Raw genomic sequence first — 17242 nt, forward strand, 5'->3', positions numbered from 1 at the left:
CATATTGCTCATGATCTTTAAAAAAAAAAGGTTTTGAGCAAGAAAAAACATTTAAGCAAAAAGTCTTGGAGCAAAATGTACCCTAACACACTGCACCAGGGCTGCGACCAACCCTCTGCTCCCCTCCTGCTTTTCCTCGAAAACCTCCCGGCCCATACTGGTGTGAATCTGTCCCGCTCAGTTCTTGACATTTAGCTCGGCCACAGCCGGCGGTGATTCATAGAAAGCTCCTTGTTCCGGCCCTGTGACGAGTGTCCATGTTCCAGGGCCTTTTTTCCACGCTGCAGTCTTCTAAAAAATGCATGTGCAGGCAGATTGTGCTGCAAATCCTATGGCAACCGGCTGCACCACGGAGGGCTGGCTGAATTACAATGCGCAGGGCTTGAGAAACGCTACGCCGAAATGGAGAAAACTTTCTAGAAATATTAATATTCAGCACCCACTATCGAGAGATCATAGCAACCCAGCCAGATCTGACTGCTTCGAATTATTATTCATGTACCATGGAATATGTATTTTTTTTTTTTTTTTAAGGAGCATTGTAAATTAACGCTAGCAAAACACAATTTGTAATTTAAATGTAAATCAGAATTGACTAAGAATATAATTAGGCTTCGAATGCCTAGGTAGTGTCTGCTAACCAGACTGTTTTGCGGCGTGTTTTTTTTTTTTTTTTACAAAGATTTTAAAGCGCATTATTTACCTTGAATACTTCAATGCCTATTATCTGCGTCTGTGCGCTATAAAAATGTAAATAATAATAAAAGCTTGGGGTGTGTGCTGCTGAATTCTGGATTGATTCTGCAAAACTGAAGGGTGTTTCACGCAGAGGGTTAGACAGCTTGTGTGAGACTGCTGAGACACTGGGAAGAAATAAAGTCCCCCCAAAAAGCTGGTGCTTTTGCTACCTGTGCTTTCCACTGCAACGCAAGTGGAAAACGGATCAAATATAACGAAGTCACATAGCTTTACGTGGTGGTGGATGCTTGTGTTTGCTTCACGGTAAGATAACTCCAAGTATAAATATAATAAATCTATCAGCATATCTTCATAGCGAGTGGTCGGGCTGCCTCGCAGCCTTCCCATCACTCACCCAGCCACTGCTGCCCCTTCCTCACCGGTATTTCCCCACGGACACACATGGGGCTGAAGCTCTTAGCAAAAGGATTGAGCTCCCCAAACCAAGCCCACCATAAAGCTGCACTGCTGGGGACAGCCAGCTGCGAAACGTCATTCTGAGTTTGGCGTAACAGAAGTCTTTTCCTGTGGAAATGGGGAGTTTGTAGCAGGAAGCAATTGGCCTAACTGCTCTTGAGAAATTTCACATATTAAATTCAAGATATTCCTGAGAGATTTAAGATACTACATTTAAAACAGAGCGGTGGGGCTGAGCAACGTGAAATAAGTCAGTTCAGGAAGACCTGGACACCTCCATTTTAAAAAGCAGTCGAGATTTACAAATAGCTCTTTTGGTCTGCACACTGGGGGCAGATATCAAATACGAGGACATTGAAAGGGGCTGCAACCCCGGGGCAATGGCAGCAGGTTACTCACTTCTCAGTACTTAACGTACAGATTTCTCCTTGCTCCTTGGTTGAAAACGAAGCACGGGGGTGTTTTGGGAGGAGAGGGGCACAGTGGGCCCCATGCTCCAGCACCAGCCCCGCAGCGATGGATGGTGTTGCCTCCAGGTATGCAGTGTGACTGCAGTCTGAGGGTGCCATTAAATCCAGATCCGAGAGACAACAAATGAGTGCCTGAAACACCAGGAAAGGCTGTTTTTGAAGCACCAGAACTGTAAAATGCTGCTTTTGTGTCTCAGATGACTTTAACATACCAAGGCATCTGGAGCCCAAAGCCTTCTGTCAGACACGTGGCTCCGGCTCCTCTGAAAAGCAGGACTGAAATTATTACTGACAGCTGAAATTAAGATTTTAATAATTACCCGAGCTCCTCTTTGCATAGGCCCAGCAGGAAAACATCCTACGGTGTGTGGTGTGTCAGCCACTTCTCTCAAAGTAAATGAAAGCTGAGGCTTTGCAGCACTCAAAAGATGTTCAGCAACTTTCAGCATGCTGGGGACAAATGTATTTTCTTCATATAAAAAGTGGATATAATTCCAGTTGGACGCTTGCCCTTTTATGAAAGTGAGGACATATATACCTCAGCAGCATGCAGAGTGCAAATGGCATCAGAAACTGCTCAAGTGTAACAGAGAGAAAACAGAAAGGGAGCAAAATGTTTTGAGAGGATGCTGTTGAATGCTTCTCATCATCTGCTTGTCTTGTCTCCCCCTCTAGAGTTGGATGCAGTGGCTGGAAGGCCAGCTAGGGTTTGAGCTAGAGATCTGGGGTTGGGAACCTCAAATTTCACTCTCTGAAGCTGCTTCAAGGAAACCTTTGTTTGGACTGACCTGGGATTTCCTGAAACCTTCCCCTAAGCAAAAAATCCCTAAAATCACCCTTCCCCTAAAATCACCCTGGGTGATTTTTCAGACTCACTGTACCAAAGGTATTTTGGTTGGGGCTCTCTGGTCCAACTTGCGGCTCAGATTGGATGTGCCACAAGGGGTAGAGCAAGGCAGCCACTGCTTTCCTTAGCTCCGTTTGGAAACCTCCAGGAAGGAGGACCTCCAAGGACAGAGACCTGTCTCTGCCTAAAAACCCACCCCAGCTCTGCGCTACTCTCCTGGTGAAAGAGGTTTGTCTCTGGGATGAAGGTCTGCTGGTGGGTGTTGGGACCGCTTCCCCTGTTAGAGAGCAGGAGGAGTCCTTCCACCAAGATCAATCAGCTGTGGCCATTGATCACCTCGTCACGTACACATTGCCCTCATCAGATCTCCTGCTTGTTTATTAATCCTTCTCCCACGGGTTTCAACCCATTTAATTTCTAAGGGGGTTGTGACTTTGTGATCTTGGCAGCACAGAGAAGCTGCCGATCAGCGACGTTTCCCTTGACAACGTGGGAGCGTAGGTGAGTCCTCATCCAAGTCGTAGGGGGCACTGGAGAAGGGGCAGCACACTGGAAGCCTGATGCTTGTTTCACTGAAAATTTGCAAGACATTTATGTATCTAAGTCTGTAAATCAGGTATTTGAATACCCAAAATGTTATTGTTTATATGGTGAAATTGCTTATATGCAAATTCTGAATAACTCACTCTCGTAACAATCTCATCAGCTTATCTTAAAACTAGTACTTAATTCAGGCCTACACACATTCAAATACTTCGCTTTTCTGCTGAAGCTGCCTTCTGCCTTTTGCTGCCAGGAGTCCTCCACCAGCCCTGCCTTTCACTGCTCACTGCAGGCTACTTCTGCTTTTCTGTAGCTTCCAGAAACGCAGTGATGGGGATGCACTGCCTGCACCAGTAACTCTGTGATGTTCTCTGATAACCAGGGCACATCCAGCTCAGACGCTGAGATCAGGTACAAAGCTTCAAGCCATCAGCTCACAGGGCCAGAGCAATGAGAGGAGAGATCTTGGGAGAACTTTGATGGCTTTTCCATCCACCTGCTCTTCTTTCCTTAGCTGGTGCTTGATTATCTCCTCTCCTCCCGTTTCAATATTAAGGACCTGAAGGAGGCAGGCAAGGGGCAGAAAGAACTTTCTTTTTTTTTTTTTTCCACTTCCATTAAATTTGTGGTGAGAACTTTCCTCCTCCATCAAAGACCGTCACATTGTGCGTAGGCAAAAGGTTGGGGGATCTGGCTGTGCTGGGGCTTGTTTTATATACACCAGAAGCTGTCAGGTCAAAATACAACTTCTTAAACTTCCTGAACCATAAATATATATCTCCAACAGTTAAGGCTAGAGGTTTCATAGTGAGGTGTTTAGGACTCTTCCCACTAACACAAAACCCTGCTGCACAGGTCTGGAACAAAACCATTTGTATCACAGCCCTTCAGTGTGGGGAACAAGAGGATGAGTTTTAAGATAGAGCTGTAAAAATACATGAACAAATGGTCGTTTTCAACAGAAGTGACATAAGGAGCCCAGAGGTCTTTTTAAAATCTTATGTCCTGTCTTCCAGGAGAAATATTATAATCAGAAAGGCTTTAAAAGTGAATAGGGTTAATTCCCTATTGGGGAAACGGGACTTTTATACAGTAATATCTCAGGAAAAAATGTAGAAATGTTGTCATTTGGGACATTTAAAACTGGATGGGGTAATACCACTAAAACACAAGAACCCATCACAGGAAGGGAGAGAGTCAGCATTCTGCCAGACAGCCTTTTTGTCCCCAATTTCTATTATGTCTGTGTTTTTCCTAATGGCTTATTTATTTGTGCACAGTGACTCCTCCTGAGATAAACAGAAAGGATTAATCTCGACAAAGCGACTCTCTGAGAGGCTGGGAACCACAGAGGAGGAAGAGGGGAGTAATACAATTATTTTTGTGCTTTATGAATAATTTGTAGCCGGAATAAGTAAAATTACACACAGCAAGCAGCACTCGCATACATTTTCCTCTCTGCCCCCGAGGGAGTTAAACTGTAAATGCAGTGAAAAAAAAGCAGTAAGAGTAAAATTAGTTTATAGCGAGTTGTATCTCGAAGAACAATATGCTCCTGTGTGTCTGCCCCTTCTCACGGGATATGGCCCATCGACTGGAGATTGCAGATGTCCTCCTGTTGGTATTTGTGGTTTGCAGCACGCCAAAAATGGGAATATTTCAGATTTGTTAGCTGGTTTTACCGTGAGTAGTATTTTCCTTGTTGGAAACAGCCTGCCTGAACGATCCAGCCTTCTCAAGTTTGTGCACCACCTGGTGCAGAAATGCAGGAAGAAAGAAAGAAAGAAAAAAAGCTGAATGGATGTGAAAAGTTTATGAATATGCAGAGCTTTGGCACAGAAAATCATCTTCCTTCCAGCAGAGCATTTTCCATCTCTTTATTAGTGTGGGAGCTTCCAAGGCCTCGTCTGTAAGGAGCTGCTCCTTTCTGCTTTCCACGGGATCATGCAGGAGGGTTGGGGTGTGCAGGGATCTCCAGAGACCCCTGGCCCAGCCCCTGCTCCAGCAGGGCCACCCAGAGCAGGGTGCCCAGCACCACGGCCAGGCGGTGCTGAAGGTCCCCAAGGAGGAGACCCCCCCCCGCCTCGCTGGGCAGCCTGGGCCAGGGCCCCAGCACCCCCATGTTAACAAAGTGCTTTGTGATGTTCAGACAGAGCCTCTTGGGTTCCAGTTTGTGCCCACAGCCTCTTGTCCTGGCACTGGGCAGAGCCTGGCCCTGTCCTCCCAGCACTGGCAGGCCCTGGTGGGATCCCCCTGGGCCTCCTCTCCTCCAGGCGGAGCAGCCCCAGCTCTCAGCCCTCCTCACAGGAGAGGTGCTCCAGCCCCTTCACCATCTTCCTAGCCCTTCACTGGACTCCCTTGACTATGCCCAGGTCTCTCCTGTACCAGGGAGCCCAGGACTGGGCACAGCACTGCGGGATGGGCCTCACATTGTGGCCTGTGCCAGGGAGCAGGTTCCCTAGCAGGCAGCGATGCCCAGCTGCAGCCAGTGCAGGTGAAAGCTGGGGACTGTCGGGTTTGTCAGAAATACACCTTCAGACACTATTCGGGTGGGTTTGGAGGTCCCCAGAACCTAACCTGCTGTTTTACTGAAATGTTTCCACCAGACTTGCCAGGGATGCAGACACAGGGCAGGAGGGCACAGCGTTGCGTGAGAGAGCTTTTGCCTTTAGGTGGACACATCCTTCTGGCCAGGGGAAACCATCCAGAGGAGAAATCATTCACTGTACCACCAGATTACTCATCCCAGGTTCAGTTTTTAAGTGCTAAACATAGACTTAATGCAGCAGGAGACACAAACTGGGTTCTTCTGCAACCTGAGAAGAGGGAGAAGATGTGGCACAAGGCCCTTCAGAGGAATCATGGCAGATGAAAGTGCAATTCATACAAGTGGTGCACATGAAGATCACATGGAAGAAATGATTCTCAGAAAGGCATGAGTGAAGGCAGAGATGATCACAGCTCTCTGAAGAAGGTGCGCCCTATTGCCCTTGGTATGCAGTAATGTGGAGGCTCTTACCATGATTTAAATAAGAGTGAGCTCACATCATATTGGCACTGTATAACCAAGGTCAAAGGCATCACAATTTGGCTGAGATAAAATATTTAGTTGTGTCTCTGTCACAGCTCTATGAGATACCAGAAGTATAATAGCTTGAAAGGAGACAATTCACATTTACTACAGCAGTCATAAATAAATTACTAACCAACAAATATTTATAATATTAAAATATTTCATGATGCATAAACAACAACTCACAAGTAGTATAAATCATATTTCACAACGATTGCAAGTGAGTTAATCCTTCATACTCAAGGAGTGATTTATTTATTTTTTTTTTCATGCAATGAGTGAAAGAGCTGTTAGAGAAAAGGGTAGGTGGTTTGTGCCAGGACACCATTGGGTTGTTTCTGCTTCAGCTCTGAAAATTTTTAGAAGAGTAGAAGGTGAAATTGTTCAGAGGAATTGTTTTGCCCCAAGGATGCTGTACTGGGGCAGGTGGCTGCAGGACAAGGTAGCACGTGCTCACCCTGAGCCCTGCTGCAATTTTTGTCTATTTTGTTCTGGGGCCATCGCTTGTGAGGCCACGTGGGCAGCTGGATGGAGAAACTGGTTCAGCTGAAAGTTGAAACTAACTGGTTTTGGCTAAAAGTTGCTGTGGTTTTGGCAGCTGTGGCCATCGTTGTTGCAAAGCCAAGAAACTAATGGAAATACTAAATGCCAAATTATGCTCTTTCTTAGAAGTTTGCATAGGGGGATATCTGATAACTTTGCAGCAAGTCTTTAGGGTCTTGAGAAAGGTATTTAAAGGCAACATAACACTGAGATGGAGAAGGAACTGTGTTTAGAAATACACACCAGTCAGGCTCCCTAGGGATGTTCCTCGTCTCTTTTTCCTCTCCAATTGCACAATATCACATAATACATAATCCCATAGTACATGCAGCCTGCAATAATATACATTAATAATCAGCAGCACTTATGGTGTTAGACATCTTCAAAGCTGTCTACAAACCTTAGCTAATTAATCCGTCTCAAGACCCCTTGGCTAAGCATAATTATGCTGGAGAAGCTGAAAGGTTAAAGGAGTTACTGCAGGATGGGGATAACAGAGGGCTGAGAGCTCTGACCCCATGCTTTTCCTTCTCCTTACACACCATGGGCTATCATACATCAGTAAAACCAACAAAAAGTTAAGCAAAATACAAAGTTTTTCATGTGACCCTTTGGAGTGACCTGTTGTTGCTCATCATGTTGTTCCCTGGGAGCAAGTTAGAGACCCTAAAGTGACAACAAAACTATTCCCCTGCTCAGCACCACTGCTAATATTGCACATGTGAACCACAACATGAAACTTCAGCAGTTGAATCCCACCCAAAGCCTGGAGTCCTGCTTTGGATTAGGTGTTAGGCTTTGCACCTGGTCTTAGGGAAGGTCTGAGCCCATTTCCAAAGCTGGCCAGAGCAGCTCTTTCTCTCTTTCTGGAAGCACCTCCATGTGTCTACAGATATTTGTCAATTGTGTTTGATGAAAAACACCTGCTTGATGCTTTTTAGCCAAAACTTTCCTGTTCGTGCAGATAGACAAATTCAAGATCGTATTTTATACCATCTGCACGTCTGCTTTGCTGAATTCCTTGCTCTGGAAGGAAAGGATACAAGATTTAATATCACAATTTGAAGGGAAGGCTTGGAATTTCCAGTCTGAGTGATTTTATCTAAACTTTCTCTTCATACTTATTTTTTTGTGTGTGTGTGTGATTTTTTTTTTTAAATAAATACCACAGAGCTGTTGTGTGCCGACATTTGTCACTGCTCAGGATGTATCTGAGCAGGACTTTTCAGACTTGCCAGGAGCAGAACTGCAGATCTGAGCTAGGGAGCTCAGCACCACTGAGCAGATCCACGTGCAGCATCTCCAGTGCCAGTGCCCCTGCATCATCCAGCGGTCAGATTTTCAAGGGTGTTTCATCAGTGGGAGCAAAGGGTGCTCAGTTCCTTCAGACGGTAAGCAAAAATGTGTGCAACAAAGGCATAATTAACAGATGAGTCATTCATTCTCATTTTTCTGTGGCAACATCGGTGCTGCTCAGTCTGGGGGTAGAAGGTAGTTATAACCGACTGCTAACGATGCAAAATCCATCCATCACGGTCACCTCTTTCCCTCGGGGAAGCAGCAAGGGAAGGAGGGCGAGGAAGCTGGAACAGATAAGCACTGTAAGACACCCCCCAGTTGAGCAAAACACCGAAATACAGGCGCTGCAGTCATGCTGACTTCAGCAAGCCCTGCTCACGTGGAGAAAAAAAAAAAAAAAAGCAAGGCCTTGCACACTTAGCATCAGCAAAACGCCGGTTTATTAAGATAACCAGGCCTAAGGGAAAAAATAAACAAAGTTCTTTAACTTGTTACTTGCATAATCCCCCCTGCCTTTTGGTTCTGCCTGTGGTCTCGCACCCGGCTGGCGGTGCCGTAACTCTGGGGCTTTAACGGCGCTGGTCGAGGGATGGGGCCGAGCACACCGACCGAGCTCTGCTCCAAAAGCACAGCATAAGGTTTTATAATCAGCTTTTTATTAATTCCTGCTCCGAGGTGCCTGGTTTCAAATAAGAAGGCTTCTCGTTTTCTAGCCCACATACCGAGTATCTGATGGATGATCAGTATTTTTCTTGACTATGGCAGATCGAATCTCTCCCTGGTGACACTTTGCTCCTGCCAGTAGATTAATCCCAGGAATTAGTTTAATCTATTACCTTTGGTTTCATTTTCCCTGAAATGTTTGTAAAAGAAGATAAATAAGGACAAAGCAATGCGGAGATAAAGCCAACACACAAGCCAGACTAAAAATAACCTGGCAAGCTGTTCTCACTGGACAGTATAAATATTCCTTTCAGGTTAAAAATATTTCTTTGAGGATGCAGAACCCTTAAAAATATAATAGGTCTTGGACAATGACACTTCCTCCCAGCCGGCCCAGGAGCGTGTTTTTGCCGGTAAAGGATATGCTCTGCTCTGCAGAGGAAACCGGTGCTGGCCGGCCTCACCATGGAAACTCCAGTCCTGGCTAAAAAAAGACCAATTTATCTACCGACAAATATCCTTACTTTTGGAATAACAGCAATAACAACAACAAAGAGCGGCGGGTGTTAACGTTGTCTGTGTTCGGGGATTCATTTTGTCCCGCTGCCCCTGCCAGAGCACCCAGGCACTGCAGGTGACCGAGCGCTGCGGGATGACGACCGCACACCCACCCCAAAAAGAGCACAGAGGAGGGAAGGGTCAGTCACAGCAATCAGCAAGCTGGTGATAAAAGAGCAGCCAGAAATATCACGCCGTCTTTCCTGTGTCATCCCAACCGCCACAGCGAACCAGAGGTGATTTTACATAGGCTTTGTCCTCTCTGGAGGCATGGTGCTTTTACATCAGTCCTGGCCACGATTTGACTTCCCCGCTGTGTTAGATGCTGGCACATCTGTGCGTGACCCAAGGAGAGGGGCTGCATGGGCTGGGGGTCTCCAGCACCCGCAAGGACAGCATGGGCAGCGTTTAGGAAGAGGGAGAGCTGTGGCTTCCCATTAACCAGAAGGGTGCATCACTGCTCTCATTGCTATTTTTTCAGAAAATACAGAAGGATTTTTTTTTCTCAGTAAATAAATAAAAAAAAAAAAAAAAAAGAAAGAAAAATAATTAAAACAAATAAAAATAAATAAATAAACCACGCAGAGCAAATAATTTGGAAGTGTTCAGGAGTGTTGGAAATCATGTGGAAAGTGCTTTGGGCTAATTTCGTGAACCACAACAGAGCCGTAGCGGGGAGGAACACACTTTCATCTTATTTATTTCTCTCTGCCTTTAGCTGCCGGGTTTGTTAGTGCAAGCTTCTCCTTGTGATCTGCTCTGCACAGCCCGGCCCTGCTGGCTGCGTGGTGTCTGTCCCATGAGCACAGGCACAAACCCTCCCTGCTGCTTGGGCCAGGGCCCCAGCACCCACACAGCACAGGAGGGCTCCTGGTGTTCAGATGAAACCTTCTCTGCTCCAGTTTGTGCCCACAGCCTCTTGTCCTGGCACTGGGCAGCACTGGGCAGAGCCTGGCCCTGTCCTCCCAGCACTGGCAGGCCCCGGTGGGATCCCCCTGGGCCTCCTCTCCTCCAGGCGGAGCAGCCCCAGCTCTCAGCCCCTCCTCACAGACTTTCTCCAGTCTCTTGCTCCTTGTTGGTCCCTTCCCACTCAGGATACTCAGTTCTGTTCAAAATTTAGTTTTTTTCTGGTCATCTTTGGTAGTTCCCGGTACCTCCAGCAAGCAGCAGCCACGCTTAACCCAGCTGCACGTCCCGCAGGGCTGAGCACCTCCAGAGGGAGCATTCGCCCTGCGTTAGAGCAGCCACCTCCAGCAGGTCTCCTTCTTTCAGCTCCATTTTCTCCTCCGTGCAGCTTCAGGTGGTTAAAAACCAGCGACACGAGTCCTGCCTCAGCCTCCGAGTACCAGCACTGTGATACACCTGACTGCACGTGTCCCTCATACCAGTGACCTGCTGCTAATTCCTGATGGTATTTTCCCTTTCTAATGCCATCAGACATGACCCCCACTTCCCACTTCAGGTTGAATTGCATTCCTGTTTTTGTACTTTATAGGAAAAGCTATTTGTTACGTGTAATTTTACAGTTTGGTCTTCACTGAAATGTTGGCTTTGTCTCTGCATTTCTGTACGTTTATCTGAGTGAGGGGCAAAGGGGAACAAAGACAAAACCCAGCCTGAGTTCTTCTGTAGCCTGAGCCACCTAAGGCTGGGCTTTTGCAGTTCTTGTTTCAGTAAAATAGCTTTAACTAATGTAATGGTGGGAGCACTCACCTTCAAAAGAGGAGAAGGTTGGACATTATGTAGGATATTATATTGGATTACAAAAGTTATCCAATGTTTTATAGGGTAACAAAAGTTATATAGGAAAACGTAAGATGTCATCTTTTATTTTCCAAAGATTGGGATCCAACAGGAAAAAAAAAAAATAACACCACCAATAATAATAATAAAAATACAAAATAGAAACCAAGCTTTTGTAGATTTTTCCAAAGTAATGTGGAAATTATATCATGCTTTTTAATATAATCGAGAAAATACAAGCTTTTGGGGCCGTTCTGCTGTAATGAAGGCAAGGTGCCTTGAATCCTGAAGGCCCACAAACGTGATGGTACAGAATTAGTGCTCCATCACCGAAGTCACGGATTAAACAAGAAAGACAGAAGATCCAAAGGGAGCCCTGCTGCTGCAGAAGAAGCTTCCTTAGGTACAGGCTGTGGGCACCATTTCTCTGGGGCATTTCTTTGCAAAGCAGCTAAAAGTAGCTTGAATTTTGAAGGATCCTGATTTCAGGGAGCCTTGGAAGCCTGCAGCCTCCATCCAGGGCCTGCTGAAGGGAAACCCGCTGAAAATCTGAATGAAAATTAATTGAACATTTTATTGTGGGGCGATGATTTGGGTTCCTGCAGAACATGGGTAGCTGGCAATGGTCTCGCTTTTGACAAAGGAGTTTTGGGGCAGGTGGGGCAGAAGATCTGGGCATGGGCTGCTCAGTGGGAAGCTGGTCTGAAGCCATGGCAGGGTGAGAGGGGCAGGGGGGATCCTGATGGGGTATGAAACAAAGAGGAAGCCAAGGAGGAAGCCCTGGATATGAAGGGACAGAAGGGAATGACCAAAACAGATGTCTCAGGCTACCAAGCAAGGAGGAATAGTTGCAGAGGCCAGCACAAGGAGCCAGTGCTTTCACCCTCAGGAGCCCCCAGCACACGAATCCCCTTTTTAATGTGAATGGTGAGGACCAGTGCAAGGCAGCATCGCATCACTTGTAAGAGCTCCATGAAGCTCTTAGGGAAAAAAAATGCATTAAAATATCCCTGGGGTATTGCCACAGAAATAAGAGCAACCCCTCCCCTTCCTATTCCTGTAATCTGCGCATCCACAGACCTTCCTTGGTGTCATAAAAAATGATAGGTGTTCCTTACGGTTTCTGATCATGTTTTATAATGTAATAGTAAATGATACGCTTCTTCTAATGCAGGCTGCTAATAACAGGCTTGTTCAGAAATACCAGCTACAGAAATTCTGAGGCTTCTTCAAGAAGCTTTTAAAGAAACCCTCAAGTTCCTGTGGAGGGGCACCTCCAAAGAACTGCAGAGCAAAAATCAAGATCTTGTAACTGAGAGACAAAATGCCGATAAAAGCCTCAGCCCTGCCTCCACGAGTGTTGTCATTTCTCTTAGCTTCAATGCAAGAAGGCACGGCAGTCCCTACAGCAGGGCTGGGCCAGGAACTACATAACTTAGCAAATTTAGCTAATTCGTATTTGCATAGAGGCTGCTGCAGATAGGCTTGACGTTATTTTAAATCCTATTCTAATGCCTTCGAAAATCCTGGCTCCCCCGCAGATTTGACCGCTTGTCCAGTACGTGTGCAATGTGAGAAAATTACAGCCTTCTTTCCCATTAAGATGACTTCTTTCCAGCCCATGCTGCACGCACCAATTTTCCAAACAAAGTGAATAAACTCGCATAAGCATTTAAGTGCGTTTCCACCGATTCCCATACTCAAATTAAACATGCAAATGAAAACATTAAAAGGAATGACTTATTCATGTTCGTAGGCAAAGCATACATATTAAATTAACGTACGTGTATCAAAGAAGGCACTAAATGCTGACTCTTGGAAATCCTTGTGTAGGAAACTGTCCTACAAAGTGTTCGCTTAATACTTTTTATTGTTTAATATGAAACTTAGGAAGACTGGCTGTATCGATTCTATCTTAAATATTCGGCAATTTATACTAATTTGGAGCAACTTCCTCATTTCTGAATATATAGTTAATGAAGTATATAAACTTTTAAGCAGCCACTGAAAGTGTAAGTTTCAACCCTTTAACATTTTAAGAGTACGTGTCACATTCACAACCTACAAGGGAACAGCTCCTTGGATGTAACACGTCAGGTAGGAAGTTATCAGTAATGTAAAGCAATGGCACGCAGTTGCTTTTGCAAAGCTTCAGAAATACATTAAAAATAGAAGATATTTATGAGGATGACAGAGATTGGTTTTAACTCGCACCTCTTCTCTGAGCCTTGCTTTTATTTGCTTGCCGCTCCAGTGAAAATCATACTCACATGCAATTTAAGATGTCTTTATTCTGGCAGGGGAGACTAAAAAAAACCTCATTCAGCACTGTTTTCTGTGTAGTGTCACGAAACGTGAAGCAGGCAGCATCTTCTGTCTGCTCAAGAAGTTGGGGGGATCTGCAGTTAACGTCTCCAGGTTCCTAGCAAGGAAAGGCTAAAAGCACGTCAGGCTAACAAAACCAACAAATAGCTCAAGGACAGAGCTGGAAAGGATGGTTTCAGCACATTCAGGTGCTGGAAAGCTTTCACAGGAGGAAAATTGTCTTCGGTGGCTGAGCTGCGCTCATGTACGGAGTGTCAAACTGCTGGTTAAGGCTGGAAGAGACTCAAGTTGTCTCACCTCACTTTAGTTCATCAGAAAAGCAAAGCACAATAAGTGAGGAAGAGGGAGAAAACAGCACAGCAGAGTCTGGAATCTGGAAAGCAAGGAGAAAACACAGAGCTGTATTCACGGGATGGGTGCCAGGTGAGCACAAGGCACCGAAACAACCACACTTGCTTGGGAGTAGAGTGAGGTCGGGGTCCACCAGCTTGGATATTGCTCTGTGTTTGTGGTGGGATGCAGGAGCTACACGTAGATCAAAGAAAAAATGGTATTAATAATAAAACTGAGCTCAGGTGTCACTGGGGCTGGACGGCTGATGGTTTTTCAGCAAGACGTGCTGAGAAGGAGGTAGGGCTAATTTAGATGTCGTGTGGACATTGCGGAAGAGTGGGCTGTAGAAAAAGGCCTTGATCAAGTAGATCATGGAGGATTTTGGTTAAGCTGAATGGAAAGATAAACAAATCCATGCTGTGCGTTTTTCTGGGTTTTCATGATTGGCTTTTTTTTTTAATTTCAAAGCAGAGAAGCCAACTGGACTGAGGAGGCTCGGGACTTGACTGCTAAAGAGATTCCTGAAGTCAGAGATATAGAAATGTATTTCCAGTTTGCATTTCGGGAAGGAGAAAAAGCTCACGGAGAAGAACTCCAGACCCAGCTGATGACAATCCAACTTGAGAAGGATATGAGGAGTAAGCACAGGGCCTGCAAGGAATGGAAAAAAAAAAAAAAAAAAAAGGCTGATTAACATGGAAAATTGCAGGTCAGAAAGTGTGGGGAGAAAGTGAGATCTGCCAAAAGCTGAGCTGTGTTAGACCTTGCAAAGGAAATTAAAAACACGTTGTAAAATGTTCTTTAGCCATATAAATAAATATATATAGAAAAAAAAAAAAAAAAAAAGGAATTTGAGGCTGCCCTGCAGTAATGATTGGGTGGAGATTAAAGATAACCTAGGCATGGGCCAAAATCTAAATGAAAACTTGCAAACTTTGCTTCAGTTTTCAATAAGCACAATGACCTGTGGGGCAAAGACAGCATAACTCATGGGAAGGAGCGAGCATCTGAAGCAGAAACAGATCTCAAAGACCTGTTCAGATGGAGAGGATGGCCTCACCTCTTCCCCCAACCCTGAAAGAACCAACACAAGGACCTGCAGAAACTAGTAAATATGTTAACTCATGAATGTGTGATGGAGAAGAAGAGTAGATTCTACATTTTAGAAAGCATTAAAATTATGATCTAGCTAAACTCCATTAGTTTAGTTTGATTTCAACACTCAGCAGAGGCAGACAAGAGGGCATCACTTACCCTAGTTTAATCAAAGGCAGGTCACCCAACGCTAACCTGGTATCTTTCTCTGATAAGCTTAATTGACTCTTGGAGGGAAAATCCCCTAATTTATTTTTCTCATCTTGTTTTCAGTAAAGCATTTCATGTCACGTCACTTTGGAAACTATTCATTAAATGAGGAGCGTATCCAAAGCAGGTGAAGATTGGCTAAAATGGAAATGGCTGATAAACAATTAATGGGGTAGAAAAGGCTATTTAGGCAGCTACTAAAAAAATACCAGCCTGATCTTGGAACCAGCTTACTATTTTTATTAGTGAGCCTGACATAAAAGTATGCCCATGCTAAGGATGATTGCCACTGATCGAGACAGAAGAATCAGAATACAGTTCAGAAAAACCTGAAGGATTTTGAGGGCCAAAGGAATAAGAAAATGATAGCCTTTCAAGGAGAGGGACATGCATTAAAAAATGATTTATTAATTTATATTTTTTTTCTATAAGCTTGGAATTGTTCTGTTGAGAGGCAAGAGGCCTGAGGAGATTTGGTGGTCACTGATGGTCACTGTAAGGCAGGCAACTATGGCAAAAGAAAAGGCAATTCTGGTGTTTGAAGCCTTATGCTTCCTTTGTATTCAGTGCAGAGAAGCCAGGCACCATGGTTTTCTGTTCCAGAAGGTGACGAATGACCTGTGTAAGGGGCTTACATCAAACTTCACTAAACTTTAGGTGTCTGAAGTTAGGTTAGATGGACCTCTTTGGGAAACGCTTCGCGTGAAAGCCCTGCTGCACACTGCGCTTTGTCCCGTGCGGTGCTGCTGACTTTTGTTTGAAGCAGTTCATGGGAGGCAAGCAAGGCCATAAAAGTCAGACACCTCAAGTTTCAATTATTTTTGAGAGGACAGGGTGTCTCAACCCTGCCTTTGAATGGTTTTGCAGCCTGCCTTTTAAAAGCGCTGCTCGTGGTGAGCTCAGCCCCAGCAAAGCGCTGCTGTAGGCGGGGACCTTGCTGCAATAACGCTTCCCAGGTAGGCATTACTGCACTGATTCACAGCGCCAAGAGCTGCCTCGTGCTCTGCAAACGCTCAGAGTTACATCAGCAGAAGATGCAAGGCTTGGGTTGAGTTTTTTTGGGGTAAGCAGGGACCCTGGTGGACTGCCAGATGGCAAAGATCAAGGTGCTGGTGTCGATGGGGAGTCCAGGAGCTCGGTGGGACACACAGCACAGGTGCTGTCCCTCGGGCAGCCCCCTCCAGAGGTATCATCCTGCTTCTGCCTCGGCGTGCAGAAATGCAAGGCAAGACCACCACTTACTAATAATAACTGCTGGCCTTTATTGATGGCTGGAGCTAAGCTATTTGCTATGTCACTGAGGTTCAAATTTCGTGTTTCGAATCGTGTGTATGACACCGATGTGAAATTCCAGCAAAACGCTCTTTCTCCTCTTGGTTTTGTTTTCTGTTTTCCAACTCCACGCGTTGCAGGGCTGCCTTTCTCACCCAGGATGTTGCTAGGAAACCAGACGTGTTTCAGCAGCATCCCCCAGCTCTTGGATGGGTGCTGGCACCTCCCTGCTCAGCTGGAAAGCTGGAGAGAAACATTTTTGCATGACTGACATCCTGCTGGCACCGTGCAGATCCCTCGTGGAGAAAGCTGTGAGAAGGGTGTGAATTTTCATCGTGGCCATCAGGTTTCCTCCCCGAGCACCTGCACGAACACCGTGTGATGAGGTGATGAATCCTGCCTTGCCGCCGCTCATCAGGCCGAGTGAGACCAGCAGGGACAATTAAACGCTGCAGGGAGAGATGAGGATCGCTAATCAACTTGCAAATCATCTAATCAAACCACACTCCTCGCATCCCACTGTTCCAGTGGATTTATAACTATAATTATCCTATTTTAATTTTTTTTTTCCCCCAATCAATTTTACATGAGTATTTATTTTCGTGCGCTAAGCATATTGTCCTCCGTAGACTCGAGGGGTTTTTTATAGCCACGCTTCTCAAGCAGACACCTTGCATGGCAGTTCGTAACCTTGCTGCATGCACAGACACAGAGACAACATAAATAAATAAATAAATAAATAAATAAATAAATAAATAAATAAATAAATAAATAAAACCAGCAAATATTTCTAGGGTATTGCTCCTGGCTAAAGTGCAGCATCCGACGGTGCAGCATCCGATGGTAACCCTATATATAGGTTACATGTATACCCATATTACTTTTTATTAGGGATTTTGTAAAAAATCTGAATGTGAGAAGATGATTTAGCTGTCCTCTAAAAGATTGCTGACTGAAAGATGCACTGTAAAAGATGACAGAGATTTTTTAGCTGTTGTTTGATTCTCAGAACACCTCAAATCCTCCCATCTTCAGTCAGACAGCGGGCCTTTCCTTTTTACATCAGCTGGACCTAAACTATTGCACATTGCAGGAAGAGTGGTCTCCTTAGCG

General features: G+C 45.2%; 2 long non-coding RNA genes across 2 annotated transcripts; one reads left to right on the forward strand and one right to left on the reverse strand.

Moving 5' to 3' along the window:
- Window positions 1–264: 264 nt before the first annotated feature.
- LOC137854741 (uncharacterized) lies at window positions 265–2759 on the reverse strand. The gene is made up of 2 exons (XR_011095369.1): window positions 1946–2759; window positions 265–1757 (listed from the first exon to the last, which is right to left on the reverse strand). It is a non-coding gene; the product is annotated as an uncharacterized lncRNA (long non-coding RNA).
- A 111-nt stretch (window positions 2760–2870) lies between these two features.
- LOC137854740 (uncharacterized) lies at window positions 2871–6067 on the forward strand. Its single transcript, XR_011095368.1, has 2 exons — window positions 2871–2973; window positions 4296–6067. It is a non-coding gene; the product is annotated as an uncharacterized lncRNA (long non-coding RNA).
- Window positions 6068–17242: the final 11175 nt, after the last annotated feature.

The sequence above is a fragment of the Anas acuta genome, chromosome 3 (genome assembly GCF_963932015.1).
Source record: "Anas acuta chromosome 3, bAnaAcu1.1, whole genome shotgun sequence".
In the NCBI taxonomy this organism is placed as follows: Eukaryota; Metazoa; Chordata; class Aves; order Anseriformes; family Anatidae; genus Anas; species Anas acuta.